We start from the raw sequence: 11,686 nt of genomic DNA on the forward strand, positions 1-11,686 counted from the left end.
TCAGGAGGGAATAGGAATGTTCGAAGAAAGCTATTCCTGTGCTATTTTTAGCCCAGCCAGAAGAAAAGTGACTGGAAATAATCCATGAAAGCAAGCTTTCACCTTGATTTTCAGCCTCTGGAGATTTCGATAGCCTTGATAGCAATCACAACTTAACCATAGGCGTAGAAAATACTGAGTGATACCAAGAGCATAAATTGAGTCCTTCCTTTCTTCCTCTCTTTCTTCCCGCTCCACATTAAAAACCCCATGAACCATTGAAGGGAGACTGAGGGAAGCACTTTCCCCCACCAACCAGTGAATTGGTGGCCACACCATGGCAGGAGAAGGGAGAGCCAGGTGTGGCTGTGTTTCAGCCCAGATACGCAGCCAGCAAGAGAATTCGACTGAATTACAACTGAATGCATTTCAAATAGATGCTGATTTTGGAATCTTCTACAAGTGTAGAATCTTTCCCACAAGTTCCTGTGGGAAAAGCCATGCTTTCCCAACCAGGATTAAGAAAACCTCTCCTGAACAACCTGGTCCAGTGGGAGGTGTGCAGCCCATGGCAGGGGGTTGGAATGAGATGAGCTTTAAGGTCCCCTCCAACCCAAACCGTTCTGGGATTCTGGCACTGACTGACTGCACAGGGACCTCGGTGCTCCCCTGCCTGTCCTGGCCCACAGGCAGCAGACCAAGCAGCCACTGATGGTTCACAGGGCTCAGCTGCATGTCTGAGAGACCAAAGGAATTAATTAAGAGAAGCTGCACTCCCAAGGTGCTGATAATAAGAACAAAATGAGGGCTGATCCCATTAAGTCAATCTTCTCTGCTGGTTGCTGCCATCTGATGTCTCCCCTTGCTTCCCCTTGCTCCCCCTTGCTCCCCCTTGCTCCATGCTGCCAGTTCCCACTGTAGATTTAAACCCACTTTACTTCTGCTGATCCATTTTAAAGTGACCACAACCATGAGACTGGGTTTGAAAAATCTATCACTTCCCCACGCTGTTCCCACCATCAGCTTTCCTCCTGCTATCAAACACCTCCTTTTCCCACTGTGGCCAGGGCTGCTGAGAGCATTTCTCCCTGGGGCGGGTGTCCCTAGACTCTTACCGATATCAGAGGGAGCAAACCCCCCCAGCCTGGTGCTGCCACATCCCCATCTCCTCCTGGTTTCAGCCTGTGCACAAGGCATTGGGTTTAGCCACCATGCCTGGGCTCCAGGCTGGTTTTCCTCACAGCAGAAGAGGCAGGATGAGCCCCTGGCATGGAGTGGTCTCCTGGCCATGGCAATTCTGATTTTGTGGAGTGTGGGTAGTCTAGCCCTCTGGGGAAGCCAGGACAAACTGGTTTGCATCCAGTACAGTCAGATCTTCTGCTGCCTAAAGAGGACTCAACCACATTTGGCCAGGCCCAGAGACCCTCAGAGAGAATTTTTGTCCCAGCTGATGGCTTTTCTTTGCAATCTGTCTCAGCCCAACAACCAAGAGGCCACACTGAGCACCCCCACTGCTGGAAAGCTGTCCTGGGGAAAAGGAGCCAAGCTGACTGTGTGGAAAGCACGCTGTGGTGTCATCACCTCCTCGTGGTGGGAAAGAGATGCTCTGGACCATGACAAACCCCTTGGAAGGGGGCAGCAGCTGCAAACCTGTCCTTTCCCATCAAGAGTTTCCCTCAGAGTCATCCTCTGCCTTACAGGGCCACTTGGGCCAGTGTTGTGGCTCCCCAGAGAACAACAAACCCCATCCATACTCCCCTTACCCTGGCTGGGAACAGCCAGAGCAGCTGCAACCAGCAAGTAGAGAGGCAGTAAAACAAAAATTAAAAAAAACCCCAAAAAACAAAACAACAAAAACAACAAAAAAAATCCCACTTTTCAGAGTTTTAAAGCATTTCCCTGGATTGAAGAGGCTCTGGTGAGCGTTGCCATGGCAGGGGATATTTATTGCCATCTCAGGAAATGTTTCATTATTCTTTGGTAAGTGGTGGCCATGAATTTCGGCCTGTCTGCCTGGCCATAAAGGGGACCAGGGGGCAGATTGTGTCCAGCAGCCAGGCTCTGCTGATGAATGGAGCATGACCTCCCTCCTCCCAGAGGATGGTGTGCCTGCAAAACCCTGGCTGGGTCCCTCTGTGGCAGGGAACCAGATCCCACAGATCCCCAGGGGAGAGGGTGGCTGGACAGTCAAGCAGGCTGAGGGGCTGCTCCCAATGGATTTACAGCAGAGGGAAAACACCACGAGCCCCTTCAGCACACGGTTTAAACACTCACAATGAAAATAACCAGTTGAATTCTGTGCTTAGCTAGCAAAGCTGATCCAGAGGCTGTTTCTGTCCACTCGGAATCCTCAGGAAACAGCTCAGCAGGTCTGGATGGAGGTGGAAAAGGCAAAGAGTCCAAGACACCAACTGCATGGGACACAAGGCAGCTCCTAGCGAGCCTCTGACAAGGCTCCTTTGCTCTCTCACACCAACTGCTCTGGAACAGGATGGGGAGAAACAAACATTTCATCCCTTCCCCCCCCGCCCCCTGTGAAAATACCTACCAGACTTTCCAAGTCTGTGTGTCTGTGTAAGCCTCCAGGACCTAAAATTTCCTGTGGCAATGAGTCCTACTTTTTAACAGGCTGATGAGTAAAGAGTTTGCCTTCACTTCTTGGAACTTCTCGAGATCTTCCCTGTATGTAGAACAGAAAGGATGGCATCCAGAGGGACAGGTGGAGAGGTGGCACTCTGTGAACCTCACGAAGTTCAACAAGTGAAGTGTCTCAGGCCAGGCTGGACAGGGCTTGGACCAGCCCGAGACAGTGGAACGTGTCTCTGCCCATGGAAGGGGGCTGGAATTGGATAATCTCCAAGGTCCCTTCCATCCCAAACCATTCTGGGATTCTGTGATATTCCTGATTCCAAGGGTTTCTTGAACTAAGCCATCATTGCTGATTAATTCTTCCGCTTTACAACACAAACGATTTCATGTCTGGCCCTTCCTGTATCAATCCTTTCCTCCTGTGGATAATTTTCTAGGCTTCTTCCCATCCATTTTTTGTGGGCTACTCACAAATTACTCAAGGCAGGAGATACCAGACATTCATTAAGCAGCACAATGACATTCCCCATTCCAGCCTCTCTTACCTCCCTGGTTTTTCCGGACTACTGTGGACCAGCAGTGTCATTTTGACAGATTTTTCCAGCATAACTCTCAGATCTCCTTCCCAAGCAGAAACAGCCAGTTCAGAGCCCAGTGATTTCCCCCCTGTGCAATGTTTTTTCATTTAGCAGCCTTGAATTTCATCTGCCGTTTTATTATCTGCGCACTAAATATCATCAGGCCCTTTTCCCATTCTTAGAGGCTGGCTGTGTTTTAATATCTTTGGTATTAACTAAGCATTGCCATCAAATATTCTTACTTCTTTTTTTATTTTCTTCCAGACTCACCTGGGCTCCCCAAATTCAGGGGAGTGATGCACAAGAAAAGGCCTGTCAACACTAAATTGTCACTAAGTGCAAAAAGCACCTTCTCAAGGCTCCGCAGGTTAGAGGATTCAGGTGACAAAGTCACATCTACCACCATGCACAGTGGCTTTATAGACAATGTGGTTGTTGTATTTTAGCATAGCTAACACGATCTGAAATGAGAAAAAGACTCTCTTAAACAAGAAGTCTTTTCAAATTCCTTGTAAATTCTCCTCCAGAATTGTAACTGCGATGTTTACCAGCAGCTCTGTGAAAGTGGGTGATCTCAGAGCTTGGGGAGAGCAAAAGGTTTTAGTTTTCCACCCCAGGGCAAACTCTGGGAGTTACCAGAGTAAATTTACTCTGGGGCTTACCAGAGCAAATTGAGTGCAGCAGGGAGCAGAGACTCAGGATTTAAAGGGTTTCCCAGAGTGGAGGTTCTGGGGCTTCAGAGCTGCCAGACCTCATAATCTAAAATCAGGTTTGGTTGAGGTTCTTTTGGTTTGAAATGTATATCCAGTGGCAATGGATTCTTTAAAGTATCAGGCCCCAACAGGAAAAGGCTGTCCCTGACGAAGGCTCCTGTTCTCTCACTGGAGGGATGCACAGAGAAAACCCCTTTTTCTTCCCAGTGACAGAACGTGCTGCCGGCATGTCCAGCAGCACAGAGCATGGAAGCACTGGAAAAGGAAATGGCAAATGGAAAATGCTCCACAAAAGGCTCTGCCTTTTTTTACAGCCCTGCTAAGCTCTCTGGTTCCCTGTTTCTCATAAACAGCTGTTTTCTAACCCCTTTTAGCCAATGGGCCATGGATACCTTGGAAAAGTGCCCATTAAAATGAGCCATGGGCCCTCCGTTAGCCATCCCTCAAAGCCAGGTGGGAGAAAATAGTTTATTAACTGCTAAAGGATGGGTTTCCTCTATAATGAACCTCTCTGCAGTATTGAAGAAAAGCCATGTCTGACTTCCCTTTCCTAATAAATGGCTTCTTCAGAGTTTAATTAACTTCTCCCTGCTCCTCTTTTGTGGCAAAGTGTCACCCTGACCAGGAGACAAACTGTGTTTGTTCCTTTATCTGGGAGAGCACTGGCCTGTCAGATAAAATGCTCTGCCTAATTTTCTGGGGCTTTTTCTCTTCCCACTTTACATATTCCAGGGAGGGAGGCAGTAATAACAGAAAGCATCTGGATACCGTTGGGATTGGAAGGAGCACCTCCTTAAAATACAGCCTGAACCATATTCCTGAGCGCTGGCAGGGCCTAGGAATGGTCTTTCTCACAGACCCACCAGAAACTGGGTCAGGCTCTCTGTCTGCTCCTTTGTTTCCTTAGGCTTGAAAACAAACCTGGAGGAAACAATTTTTGCCCTTCCAGGGCTACAGAATTTTGTATTTCCAGCAGCGTTGGTCTGTCCCTGTGTGTGTGTACAAATATAGCTCAAAATCAATAGGAGTGAGATAAGGTCACTGTATTTCTGAGAAATGTGCTCCTGATAGCTCATAAACCCAAACTTCACACTTCCTGTGGCACTCCAGGGCTGGCTATGTGTGCCAAGACAGCGGCACAGCCTGGAGAAGGTGAGGCCTGTTCTCTTTCAACAAAGGATGAATTTGGGCCAAGACAAGAGGGACCATCAGAAACTTCTGCTTCAGCTTTTTTGCTCAGCTCTCAGCCCATCCCACAGCAGACGGCAGGAGCTCCCATTTTATGGTGGGAGGGGGTAGGAACTCCAGAGTTCCACCTGGAGAAATAGGTGGCCTTTTCCATGCCATGCCTGGGCTCCATTTCAGGAAAAGATCCCAGGGCCAGTCTCATTAAACGCGGGCCTGAGCGGCGCCACTTTGATTGATTGTGCCAGGTCAGGAGCAGCCAGGGACTTTTGTGACACCAATGCAGTAATGGTCTCCAGCACACAGACAATCCCAGAGGATGTGTCTTTCCTAGCCAAATGAAATTAATTAATGGTGGCAATAAATAAAGCACCCCAGACAAACGAGAGCATCTGAGCCGCCACCAGAGCAACAGAAGGGAAAAATCGGGAAAGGAGAACGTTTTGCAGTACATTTCTGGGGAAGGGCTAACACATTTTTTTGGATACACTGGGTGAAATGGGGCTGCAGGAGGAGGATGGGCCAGCATGGAGCATCTCAGGGGAACAACAGCAGCTGGGGCTGGCCATTTGTTCCTTTTCTGTGCTCAGCATAAGCTCTGCCACCAGGTGCAGCTGGACTCCAAGGACTCTCCTCCACAGCCATGATCCTGTCTGGTCTGCCCTGACTGCCTCCTGCAGGGGGGAAATGATGCCTTAAGTTTTAGATTTCGTGTTTTTCAGATTCTGTGCTGCCCAGGGGTGCAGTTCTGAGCCTCACATTAGGTGCTGGTGAGCTCTCTTCACAGAGTAGGGAGACAAAACAAATCCTTTTCCTGCTGAAGACCAAGGACAACTTTCAGGCCCAAAAGCACACACAAGGGTGGGCTGGAGGGAGCAACAAGAAGGATGGGACCTCACAACCTGAAGCTGTAATTGAAGAATAAACCCTCATATGCAAATGGACCAAAATTTATAAAAACGTAAGACTTCGTGACCGGTCAGCCGTTTTGTGACCATTCTTAGTCCACCTTGGGTGTAACCCTGGTCAGGTCCTGTCCTGCCCAAGGTGTACCCTTAAAGGCCTTTCAATAAATACCTACTTTATTCTCACTAGCTCTGTCCAGTCTCTTTCAGGTCAGCCTTCCCAAGGCATTGTATGCAGTTGTTTTACCCCACCTCCTACACCCCTGGTGGCATAACTAAAAACACCGTGTGTGTGTGTGTCTGATACCAATCACATTAATCCATCACAGGCAAGCCCTGGATGATTACAGGGCTGATTGCCAGGGCCTGACACTCCTGTGCTCACTCCAACCCTGCCTGGGCATTTCCTTGGATCCCCAGGCTCTGGAGCAGATCTCAGGCACTCCTAATTGGCACGTGACAAAGTGGCTGCCTCAGGTTGGACAATACCAATTAGCATACTTATTAAATGAACGCATGTGCATGTGTTGGTAGCCATTATCTCATTACCTTAACAAGTGCATCAGGGTGAGGCATCAAACCCTGTGGAGCAGCAGGAAGGCGACCTGCCCTGGGATAAGGGACAGGACAGGACTTTTGGAGCAAATCCAGGGGCGAGCCATGAAGATGATTAGAGGAAGAAGCACATATCCTATAAGGAAAGGCTGAGAGAAGTGGGATCATTCAGCCTGGAGAAGAGAAACTTCAGGGAGAACTTAAAGCCCCTTCCGGTGCCTGAAAGGCTCCAAGAGATGTTGAGAGGGATTTGGGACAAGAGCCTGGACTGTCAGGACAAGGAGGAATGGCTCCTCACTGCCAGAGGGCAGGGTTAGATGGGATATTGGGAAGGAATTCTTCCCTGTGAAGGTGGTGGGGCGCTGGCCCAGGTTGCTCAGAAGAAGCTGTGGCTGTCCCATCCCTGGAAGTGTCCAGGTTGGACAGGGCTCGGAGCGCCTATGCCCCTGCCCATGGCAGGAGGTTGGGAACACAATGAGCTTTAAAGATTCAACCCAGATGACTCCATGACTCCCTGAAATCCCTGCTCCCTGGGCAGCACCCACTGTCTGACACGGGTGAGTTTGCTGAGCAGCTCCCACCACTTCCAGGGTAATGCGACTCAGACCTTTGGGGTTTTTCCTTCTCCAGAATTAATTCTTGGAAGCCAGGGAACAGGAGTAACTAGGGAGGCCAAGACATCTGAAATTACATTTACCAGGCTACACAAGGCTGGTGCTTTTTATTTCTTTCCCTCTTTTGCATATCTCCCCCAGGCTGAGTTTAGCCTATGGCACCACTGTTATCAGAGAGCAGTCAGGGGGAGAGTTGAGACTTGGTGTTTGTGCCTGGGAACCAAAACAGACCCTGTTCACTGCTTTAATTTATTGCTCACGAAAGTCTGCAATCTTGCTTTCTTCTTTTTCTTTTTTCCCTCCTTGGAATTGGTATGGCAGAGCCTGTCTGCTGGAAGTTTCTCTGCCTTTTATGTCAGGGCTGGCATGGAATCATAGAATCACAGGATGGTCTGGGTGGGAAGGGACTTTTAAGGCCATCTTGCTCCAACCCCCTGCCATGAGCAGCAACACCTTCTGCTCTCCCAGGCTGCTCCAAGCCCCAATGTCCAATCTGGCTCTGGACACCTCCAGGGATCTGGGGGCAGCCACAGCTCCTCTGGGCACCCTGTTCCAGGGCCAGTCACTCCTCCCTCTGCAAGGGAGAGGGCCGCTCGTATAGGTGGAGAAGATGCCAGTTTTGCATTTTCAGATGTGAAAATGAGCAAGACCAGCGGGTTCTGGCTGCCACAACAGACCCAGAGCAGAGTAAGGGCATGGCGGAAGAGGGAGGAAAATCTGTAATCCCGTGGAGGCAGCACCCAGCTCTACTCACCATTTTGCCTTTTCTGTCCAGCCCTGACTTTTTTCTCCCTCCATTTTCCTTAAGTTTCTCCATCCCTTGACAAACTGAGAAGCACCATCAGTCCCTCCAGCATGCTCCTCACACCCAGAGGTTGATCCAGGATGGATGGAGGGCATCAGTCTTCCCTACTGCTGACTCTACCACATATCAAAGGCAAGCAGCACACTGAGTAACTCATCTTTCCTGCGTGCCTATTAAGCAAAAATTAAAAGAAAATTACATGGGGAAGTCAGCAGTGAGTAGGAGGGGATGAGTTGTAATTATTTGGCTATTAATTGGCATAAAGTTCCAGTTTAATGCTCTCAGGTCCATGTCGCTATTTCCTAGGGAAATTTCCTCTCTATTAGTTTTGGATGAGAACTGGGATTCTCTCTGGAAGCTCTGAGTCCTCCCAAAAAGGTGACTTTCAGCATCAGTCCCCCAGCAGGTTGTTTTTCTTTTTTCCTGAGTTCACTTCAGCAAGTGCTTTTCTCCTGTTTGGGAATTGAAGGAGAAGGGGCTGTAGCTTAAAAATGAATCTTTAGGTCCCCACAATTCCTGCTGGGGGGCTGCAAGAGCAGCTTGAAGGGTGTTTGTATCCATCAGAGCAAGGCTGACCTGCCTTTCCCCCTTGGAAGGAAACCTTTGACTTCCAGAGGAAATTTGATGCAAAACTGAGGGCTGTTTTCTGTCAGGAAAACTTCTGTTTTTCACGCACTGAGGGATGAAATTAAGGGGCCATTTCTAACACAGCTTCATCTACCCAAGGTGGAGGTGAGAAAAGCCAAGTTTCAACTTTTACCGTTGGATGAGGATAACCAAGCGTGACCCTTTTAAAATCCAGCCCACATGGAAAGATTTGCTCTGAACACAAAATTCAGAAATAAAAGAACCCGAGGGATTGTTCCCCCACAGCTCCTGCCAGCCCTGGGAATTCCCTAGGGAGAGGTGAGAGCCTCCTGCCCAAGTGCCTGCTTTGGCCAAAACCTGCCAATTAAACAGACCCAAAATGTTCTGCATCCATCAAACCCCGTGGAGAATTTTTCAAGGAGTGATGTGCAGGTTCCTGCCAACTCACCTGGCAAGGGACCAGGCAGCCCATCCTGCTGCTCAGTCCTGCTCCTGCCACGCAGGGATGCGGCTGTGCCACCGACCAGGGGGGAGCTGCAGATGTTTGCTGCTGAGCCAACACATACACAGGTACTCACAGCTCTACAGAAGAGGTGGGAAGCGTGGCCTTTCCTCCCCAGGAATCCCACAGGCAGCTGGAAGAAACTGGAGCAGCAGGCAAATCTGCTGTGCTATTACAAACTGGGGGTGGAGGCAGGAGAAAATGGAAGTTTTTTGACTTTTTTTTTGCTAAAACAAGGTGTTTCCACCGATAAATCAAAGCGCACTCAGTTTTGCATCAAATTTCCTCTGGAAGTCAAAGGTTTCCTCCCAAGGGGGAAAGGCAGGTCAGCCTTGCTCTGATGGATACAAACACCCTTCAAGCTGCTCTTGCAGTCCCCCAGCAGGAGTTGTGGGGACCTAAAGATTTATCTTTAAGCTACAGCCCCTTCTCCTTCAATTCCCAAACAGGAGAAAAGCACTTACTAAAGTGAACTCAGGAAAAAGAAAAAGAAAAAGAGAGAAAAAAAAAAGGAAGTAGGGGAGAAATAGGGAAAATAACCAAACAGGAAGAAACAGCAGGGGAAAAAGGAAAAAAATCCTTGGAAAGAGGGAGGAGGGATTTTTATTCAGTTCACAGCTTGGAAGCTCAGAGCAAAGCATAAGGAATTCTCCCTTCATGCCATGCTTCTCCATGGACTGCAATAACATGGAACTTTTGAAACAACAGGCTTCCACTATGGCTGATTGTCAGCATTCCAAACGCTCAAGAATTTCAAAAAACTCTGATTTTCTCTCAATGTCTCCCTCCAGTTTCCAAACCCAGTAGCACAAACTTCTCTGTGCAACACCAAGGCCTAGGAATCTTCTCTGTCACCTGGCTGCAGCAGCCAGAGTCACGAATCCCTGCACATGGCAGGGGGGTTGGGATGAGATGATCTTTAAGGTCCCTTCTCAACCGAAACCATTCTGTGACTATGAAAAAAATGAGGATTTTATGAAACTTCAGAGAAAATCCCCGGCTGTGGAAGGACAGTCCACTGCTCAGGTAAAGCAAAAAAGACTTGACTTTGCCACTTGTCCCAGAGGAGTCATTCCCTTTCAATTTTTAAATGACTTTTTAGTCCACAAATAGGTTGATAAGTTGCCTTTTCTGTATTTCTGGGTTTGTACCTCAGCAGAGAGAAGGGAAACACCAGTGCCATCATCAGAGGTCTTTTAGTACTTAAAGGGGCTACAGAAGAGCTGGAGAGGGACTTTGGACAAGAAGGAATGGCTTCATGCAGACAGAGGGCAGGGTTAAATGGGATATTGGGAAGAAATTCTTCCCTGTGAGGGTGTTGAAGCCCTGGCACAGCTGTTGGGTGCCACCAACAGCTTCCAGCAGCTGCCAACAGCTGTATCCACCCAGGATGGGGAGCTGCTGATGGATTCAGAACCTGCCAGCTCTGAAAACATCCAGCATCCTCTGGCTCCCAAGGTGCTCCGGCACCTGCTGTCAGAGAGACAGCGAGAGCAGAGGAAGGAGCCTTGGGAATGTCAGCTGGGGAACACAGCAACAGTGGCAGTGGAGAAAGGCCACAGGAGTCCCCGTGCTGGAAAAAACAATCCCCCCCAGCAGCCAGGGCTGAGTGGGAGCCCCCTCCAGCCCTGTCAGGAGTGACAGGGCAGCACTGCCACCGCTTTGATCCACGGGCAGGCGCAGAGCTGGAAGGGATCCGGGGAAGATCAATGCACCATTAGAGAAAGCACCCAGGGCTGCCAGTCAATACCCTGAAAAGACACTGCAGCCTGTGACAGCCACACCAGCAACCTGCTGCTATTGACACGGGAATGGCAGGCTTCAAAATCTGTCAGCTTCTGCTTCCCCCCTCCCCATCCTGAGTAAATTAACCCCAAAACTCATTGTTTACCCTCACCCCTAAGAAGCTCTCATGGCTCACAGAAAATGGTATTCCAGGCTCTTTCCTGAGCAGGCAAGAGCCTTTGTTCCCTTTCACCCTGGGAAAAAGAAGGGTTTAGATAATCTCAGAATGCCAGAAAGCAATTTATTTTGACCTAGACTGTTCCTGCAATGTCATCTCTTGGCTCCAGCACATGGGAAGCTTCCTCAGCTGGTGCTGACACCACACAGCTCCGATGGGGCTGCATGTCCCGGGCACTCCTGAGGCACTGGGAGCATCCAGGGTGCTGTGGCCCTGGATGGTGACAAGGCTGTGGCACACAGCTCCATGCCCAAATAATACCCTCCAAAGGTCTGAGCTGGGACAGCTGGCACAGCAGCTGGGAGTGGGGGTGGGTTATGCTGGGTATTGCATATCCCAAGTCCCTGATGCAGACATGGAAGGGACTCCAGAGGGAATCCTGTCATAAAACCATCACAGAACGGTTTGGGTTGGAAGGACCTTAAAGGTCACCCAGTTTCACTCCCCGTGCCGTGAGCAGGAGCATCTTCCATTATCCCAGGTTCTCCAAGCCCCACTGTCCAACCTGGCCTGGGACACTTCCAGGGATCCAGGGGCAGCCACAGCTTCTCTGGGCACCCTGTGCCAGGGTCCTACCACCCTCACCAGGAAGAATTTCTTCCCAATATCCCATTCCCCCTTGTCCAAAGTCCCTCTCCAGCTCTTCTGTAGCCCCTTTAAGTACTTAAAAAAACTCTAAATGGCCACCACTAGGTTGCCCTGGAGCTTTC

This window comes from Chamaea fasciata, unplaced genomic scaffold (genome assembly GCF_029207755.1).
Source record: "Chamaea fasciata isolate MVZ Bird 193981 ecotype frontalis unplaced genomic scaffold, bChaFas1.0.hap1 SCAF_9, whole genome shotgun sequence".
NCBI lineage: Eukaryota > Metazoa > Chordata > Aves > Passeriformes > Sylviidae > Chamaea > Chamaea fasciata.